The following is a 7,571-nucleotide window of genomic DNA, read 5'->3' as shown; positions in this document are numbered from 1 at the left end:
TATCTGGCAAAACATCCTTCAAAAATGAGGGAAAGTTTAAAATACGATAAATAATAACCGAGACAGTTCATCAAACAAAGACCTGCACTACAAGAATTACTAAAGGGAGTTCTTCAAGTTGAAATAAAAAGACAGGAGAGAGTGGCTTAGAGTTGTGTCAGGAAATGAAGATCAGCAGTTAGGGCAACTAAAAGGGTAAATGCAAAAGCCAATAGTACTGTATCCTTAATATACAATTCTATGCATTAATTCCTATAAGAGTCAAAATACTGTTTTATGTCAATGTTCTTTAGGTTTTCTCATATATCTATCCCTTTTTGGTGAATCCTCTCTTGGTTTTCTTCTGCCTGGTAAATACCCTTAGTTTTACTGTTGATGAATTACCTGTATTTGGCTTCTCTGAAAAATGCATTCAAATTTTGCTCTTTGTTCTCATTTTCAGCAGTCCTACTATGATGTGATTAAGGAAGGAATTTCTTGGTAGGAAATATGAATCCATGACCTTTGGAATTTTCTCACTTTAGAGTATCCTTAGCCATTGTCTGTCCTTGATTTTTACTCTCCTGAACTTACTAACATATACATAGATTTATCTACAGGTTCCTAATATAGGTTCTATTATAGGTTTCTTAAACCCTCTTCTGTGTTTCCAATCACCTTTGCTCCCTTAGTTCATCACTTTGGATATTTTCTACTGATATATCTGTTTCTACGGATGTGTCTTCCACTTCACCAATTCTCTTTTTCTATTGCTGAAATGCTGTTAAAATTTACCTGTTGAGTACTTAATTTCAATTAATGCATTTGTCCTTTCTAGAAATACCACTTGATTTCTGTTCATAGTTTCAATATCTCTGCTGAAATTACTTCTCTCGCCTTTTATCTCAATAAATATTTTACACTTTTAAAAATGTTTATATGTCCTCTAATAAATCATTATCAGCACATCTTCTGTGGGTATGTTTCTGTTATCTTATTTTAATCCTGTCTTTCTGCCCCATTGCCATGTTTCCTCAAGTACTTGGTGATTATGACTCAATGCTAGATATTTACACTAAAACAATTCTAGAAATAATATGAAGCTTCATATGAGTTACCTGTTCTAAAGAGTATTTATCACAGTTTCAGGAATGAAATTAGGGATATTAAAATTCCTGGATTAACTAAATCTATTTAAGGCATTTGAGATATATGAATCTGTACTTCATTCCATGGAATAGCTAGTCTCTTTCCAGTTTCTTATTACTCTTAAGATTCTTCTTCTGTGGTTGAACCCTCTAGGTAAAATCAAACTACTGAGGGTTTAACAGGCCTCCCATTCTTTGGTAGACTCAGGACTCCAAGAGGTGACAATATCCATGCAGAGTCTCTTAGTCTTTTAGGTGAAAAGTTGCCCTAATTCATGTGATCAAATATCCAAGTTTTCTTTTTCTCCCAGAAATTAACTCCACACATCCCCATTGCATCATTGATTCTATTATGCCTTTATGCATTGTGAGTGTATATGTACTTATATATGCATATAGTTATTATTATTTTTATATTTATGTATGTATTTAAATATGTATGTAAATATGTATGCATGCTTGTATGTATGTATCTATTCACATATAGTTATAGTGCACTGTTCCCATTGTTCTCAGTAAGACAGTTGGCCCACATTAGCTGTTATACCAGTAACCTTAACCTTAAAGAGGGTTCATTTTCTCTTTTCTTTTTTCGGATTAAAAAAAATTCATATCCCACATACACATTGAGTAACGTATTTTTTTTTATAAATCTGGTTTTAAGTAATTAGAATAATCTACATAATCACAAACAAACTTACACTTTAAAACATAATTTTAAATATTCCTTGAGTCATAGAATTTTGTTGTAGAATATGTATGATGCTTTGATCTCCTTTTACACACACTAAATAAATGGAAGCTCAATATACAGGGAAACCGCTCCCTGATTACTAAACTGTGCTTTGTCCTCAATGACAATCCAATCCAGTTTCCTATGTCCAAGAAATTTTCTCCAGTTCCTTATCTCCAATACCCATTATCATCATTTTAAAAAAACAGGAGAAAGAGAGAGTGTTCAAGAGAGAAGTTGATGAGGAAGGCACATCTGTGTTTTTGTAAGCTTTGGGAATTTTGAACTTAAAAGAAAAGTATATGAGTGGTATTTGATATATATATATATATATATATATATATATATATATATAAAAATATAATGATTACATAATCCATCCAATTTAAATTCTATAAGCAAATTCTCTATAAACAAAATTTACAAGCTTAATAACATTTAATGTAAGAGCTTTCAGGAAAAAACAGTGTTACTTTTGATGATGGAAATGGTTCTAATTAATTGGTATTTTTTTTTACAAAAATTTAAATTCCAACAGTATCTGGCATTTCTATATTAACAGAGAAGCATACAAAATGATACTATAGTCAAAGGTAATTGTTCTCTGTTCTGCATGAGTTTAAGCTACCTGTATTTCAGGATTTTGAATTTCATTTACATCTCCAGACATCATGCTATCTGGAGTTCCAGATTTATTTTAAATGTGTCTTGTTTCATTTCAGTTCATTTTTTTCTTGCATTTCTGAGCAAACATGATTAAAACTAAATCAAAGCAGTAATTGTCTATAGGAGAGAAACATAAATAAGAAAAATATTTAAAATTTTGTTCTCTTAAGGAATACTGTAATGAAAAGCTAAAATTATTACCAAAAGAATTGTAATTTCACAATATAAAAAAATTGAAGTATAGAAGTTATTTTAAGTCAGTAACATAAAATTTGACAGAATTCCAGGAAAAATAAGTGTAAGATTTCACTCTAGGTACGCCATTGTCCTTCTTTGGCAAATCATGTTAAAACTCAATTAATCTACCAAACATAATACAAAATTGAACCTTTCCTTCCAAATGAGCATCAGCCACTCATTTACAAATTTGCTTTCCAAGCATAATCATGCATATTTTCCAATAATTAATAAAAAGTTAAGAAGCAAATAATTAAAAAAAGAAGTCCAACTATTTCCATTTCTATCTTTATTTCTAGCCTATTGCCTGTTCTCCTCTAGAGTTAATGAAGCTCTGCAAGTGGATTATGAGAAGGTGAGGGAAGGTAACACCTTGAGAAGAAGTTTCTTCCTGAGGAAATTTTATTATTATAATTATCTTAATTTTAGAAAGTCAGTCACACTCCTCACTGCTGTCCTTTGTTAGGTTGTTTTAGCATTATTTATAGACTATGCCATCTTCTTCACAATCCTAGACAGTTCTGTGGTTGTAAAATGTGCCCTGAGAGAATTTTGAAGGTATAAGTTTGGATCCCCATTTCATTCAGAACCCTTTCTACCATTGTCAGTGCTCTCCCTCTCCTTCACATGAAAGCAATAGTATCTCTATGGCATCATTTCTCATGGAGCTCTCCTAACACACAGCCTTTTACACCTGTGGGATGCAAGGACAGGAGAGGTATAGAATAATTTATACCTCTGTTAAAATCTCACGCTGCATTTAAAATATGTTTGATCTTCTGCTATTTGCTTATTGTTTTTAAACAGTATAACCCTCCAGTAAAAGTGTATCTGATGCTTGCCTTCAGGAGGTGTTTTTATTTTCCTGCTTATAAGTTATGTGTTCTGTAACAGTTTGGAAAACAATGAATGAGTTAGGTTATAATGATAAAATTTTGGTACTAGCATATAGATTATGTTCTCAAAATATTCCCTAGGACTCTCTAAATTAAGTTATTATCATAATATGTCTCTGTATAAAATCGATTTTGATGCCAATGGACTTGAATAATGTCATTAGAACCATCATCTAAAACTTTCTATAAGGAGATTAGATATACTGTGATTGGTAAACACTTCATTGAGGAAGTTGTGACTTGCTTAATAAATTATCTTGAAACAAAATTGATTGAATATTTATTTGACTACATCCATGCAGTAATTTAAAATAGTCATTGTGAATGTTAAAAATTTCAATATTTTGTGGATGACACATATAAATGATGTAGTTATGGAGGCAGATGTCTCAAAATAGAATATATAATAGGAGACAAATGAGGTAAACCTTGTAATTTTGATTTAAGGGACTAAGAAATAAATAGCCTTAAATGACATGGGTTGATCTTACATACATTTAAAGAATAAAGAAAAACAGGCAGCTAATATAATGAGGAATTCTAACTATTTAGAATTACATACAATTCTGAAAAAAATATCAGATTTGTTATAAGGCAGCAACTATAAGATATACAATTTTGTATAAGGATCTATAATATTTTGTGGGGACAAAATATCAATTTCAATTCTGTTGAAGCTACTAATGATCATCATCCTTCTAAATTTATATACACAAACATATACAATTTTGCAAAAAAAATGTCATTTGTTGGGTTAAGAACTTGCACTTTACATGATTTTGATATTCTTGGTAACATTGCAGATAATTGTTTATAGCTGTTCAAATATCATAAAAACTTTTTGAGCATGTTCCCTGGCAAATTCAACCTCTGGCATAAGAAAGTTAAAAAAATAAACCTGAATATTTTTTGCTGACACGGTTATATAAAAACTATATTCTCCTCCAGGGCATTCTGCTGTGTCATCTATATATATTAGAATATTGGCTTTCTTGGAATTTAAGCATATGATTTATTTAACTTTGGTGTCACCTGTGCTTTTCATGGACACATTTTATGAAAAAGAAATATGAAATTGGTACCCAATTCATTAATAAATAGAACACAATGGACTATAAATACACCATCTATATTATATATTTTTAATGCATTGTATGTTACTGTTATTGTGAAATAATTTAATATCTTATGATGAAAGTAACTTATAAAGATTCAAATTTAAAACCAATTAATGTTTATATATAAAATGAAACATGAGGAAACTTTACAAGTAGTAAGTCACCTGTGTATAGCTACAGGATCTGTACAAGTATAATAAAAGAATGAAATCTGATTTTTAATTATCATAGTCAAAATTAAGTTATAATTCATAAAAATGATTTCAGACACAGATCTTCCTTTCGCTAACCAATTGCATACTTTTAACTAATTTTTGAATAATTCCTTTTTTGATGTAAGAAAGAATTCCTGGAGCATGCAAAATTTTGTTGCAGAGAAATCTTTAACTTTAAAGTTAATTGCAAGACACAACTCTACTCTTACTGTTCCATAAATGGAGTGTTTATTATTAGACATTTAGTGGTATTAGATTCCATTTGTCCCATACTAATCACCAAAATGAAATAGAAAATCATTTGCTTAACTCTTAAAGGATTAGTACTGGGTAAATAAATTAATGCCAGGTGCAGAGGTGGTTACTAAAAAATGCTAAAATGTATTGGTAAAGGGCAAAGAAAGCTGGGTTAGGAACTGGCTGATCAAAATGGATAAGATGGAAGTTGTCTGACCCAAGTACAGATTAACAAGGAGGTAAATTATCTTAAATTTAAAACCAATATTAAAATTAGATAAAAGAGGATCTGCTCTTTCCTATCACTATGTATTGGCACCTCTAAACAATATCAGTGGTAAAATACTCTGTGAAAAATATATTGTGAGTCTCAATTCTAAATAAATACAGCAGTTAAATTATTGGGTTTTAATTAGACATATACAAATTAAGACTTTTTATCCTTTAATGAGTATTGTATTCTACAACATATTAATTTCAGAGAATCCCCAGTTATGCAGTGTGCCTCCTAGGCATGGATATTTGTTCATGTCGTCTTAGTTTTTTAATTGCTCAGAATCATTCCAGTTGGCTTTGGCCAAAGCTTGTACCTCCGACTTCTGTGTCACTATAATCCTGCCTATAAAAAGTGGATTGAAAGTAAATAATGAGAGAAAATGGCGGCAACACGAGTGCTGAAGATCTGAAACCAGAATGCTCAGCAGCTGATTTGTGTTAGTTATTTTCAAACACATAATGTTCACGTTTTGAAGCCAAAATTTAATGTTTTTTTTAGTTATCCTTCATTCAAGTATAGTCATCCACATGAATTCCTGAAAACAACTGTTGCTCTACATGGACAGTTTGTTCAATTCAAACTCTCAGACACTGGAGAAGGGATTAGAAGTAACTGTCAAAGAATGACTCAGAGGAAGATGTTGTTGAAACACCTGCTGTGTCCCATGATGAACACACACACCGAGAGAGAAAGAGCCAAAAAGCACTGGCAATTCTTACGGTTTGCTGCTTTGCAATGGAAAATAATATCAAGCTGAGTGAAGTTGTTGGCTCAGGAAAAGATGGCAGAATATTTAAGGAAGATATTCTCAACTATTTGGCAGAGCAGACAGGAGCTATATTACCTCCTTCACCACAGGCTGAAATTATGCCACCTCCCATGACACCAAAAGACAGGATTATTTCTATAACAATTATCTAAACCTGCGATATTCACAGGGAAAGGCAGAACAGAACCCTTAAAGGCTTTCACAAAGCAATGGTGAGGACAGTGACCGTGGCCCTGAAGATTCCTCACTATGGGTATTGCGAAGAGGTTGACCTTACTGAGCTGGTTAAACTACAAGAAGAATTAAAGCCCATTGCTTTTGCTCATGGAATTAAACTCTCCTTTATGCCCTTTTTGTTAAAGCCTGCTTCCTTGGGATTACTACAGTTCCCCATTCTTAATGCTTCTGTGGATGAAAACTGTCAGATCACAAAATATAAGGCAGCTCATAATATCAGGGTACCGATGGATAGTGAGCAAGGGTTGATTGCTCCTAATGAAAAAAATGTTCAAATCTGCTCTGTATTTGAGATTGCTAGTGAATTGAACCATCTCCAGAGATTGGGCTCTGCAGGTTAGATTGGAACCACTGACCTTAGAGGAGGAACATTTATTCTTTCCAACACTAGATCTATTGGTGGTAGCTATGCCAAACCAGCGATATTGCCACTGAAGTAGCAATTGGGGCTTTTGGATCAATTTAGGCCCTTCCCTGATTTACCAGAAGGGAGAAGTATATAAGGCACAGATAATGAATGAACCCTCAGCTGATCACAGAATTATTGACAGTGCTACAATGTCACACTTCTCTGATTTATGGAAATCCTACTTAGGAAACCCAGCTTTTATGCTACTAGATCTGAAATGAAGATTGATAAGACATCCTTGAATATTTGGGCTTCCAAAGAATACATAAAGCCTATCTGTGCCAGCTCGTGTTCTTCATTACAATTCGTATTACAAATGATCTGTAGTGTCTGATTAAGATTTAAAGCGAATACTCATCACTGTTCTGCTAGACTTTTTCCTGAAAATGAGTTAATGATGTAGTAGTTTCCTTGTTATATTTTATAGGTCATAGTGTGACTTTTAATATGGTACTCAGGTCTCTGAGTCAATGGATTGAAACTGGCAAGAAGAACAAAGTTAATATTATAAAAAGATAGGTAGCCAAATACAGTATTTGCCTGGTTTCTTTTCTTTTTTTTTTTAACTGATTCAATGAAACTTTTAACTACTCTTAGTTGGGAAAAGGAGTTTATATACAAAAATATTTTATATCCCCCACCACAATGCA

General features: G+C 32.2%; 1 pseudogene; it reads left to right on the top strand.

Annotated features, from left to right (window-relative positions):
- Positions 1–6,136: 6,136 nt before the first annotated feature.
- On the top strand, positions 6,137–7,142 carry LOC119528923 (annotated as a pseudogene).
- Positions 7,143–7,571: the final 429 nt, after the last annotated feature.

The sequence above is a fragment of the Choloepus didactylus genome, chromosome 3 (assembly GCF_015220235.1).
Source record: "Choloepus didactylus isolate mChoDid1 chromosome 3, mChoDid1.pri, whole genome shotgun sequence".
Taxonomy (NCBI): Eukaryota; Metazoa; Chordata; class Mammalia; order Pilosa; family Megalonychidae; genus Choloepus; species Choloepus didactylus.
Note: the sequence above shows the minus strand (reverse complement) of the source record. Positions and strands in the feature narration are given on the sequence as shown.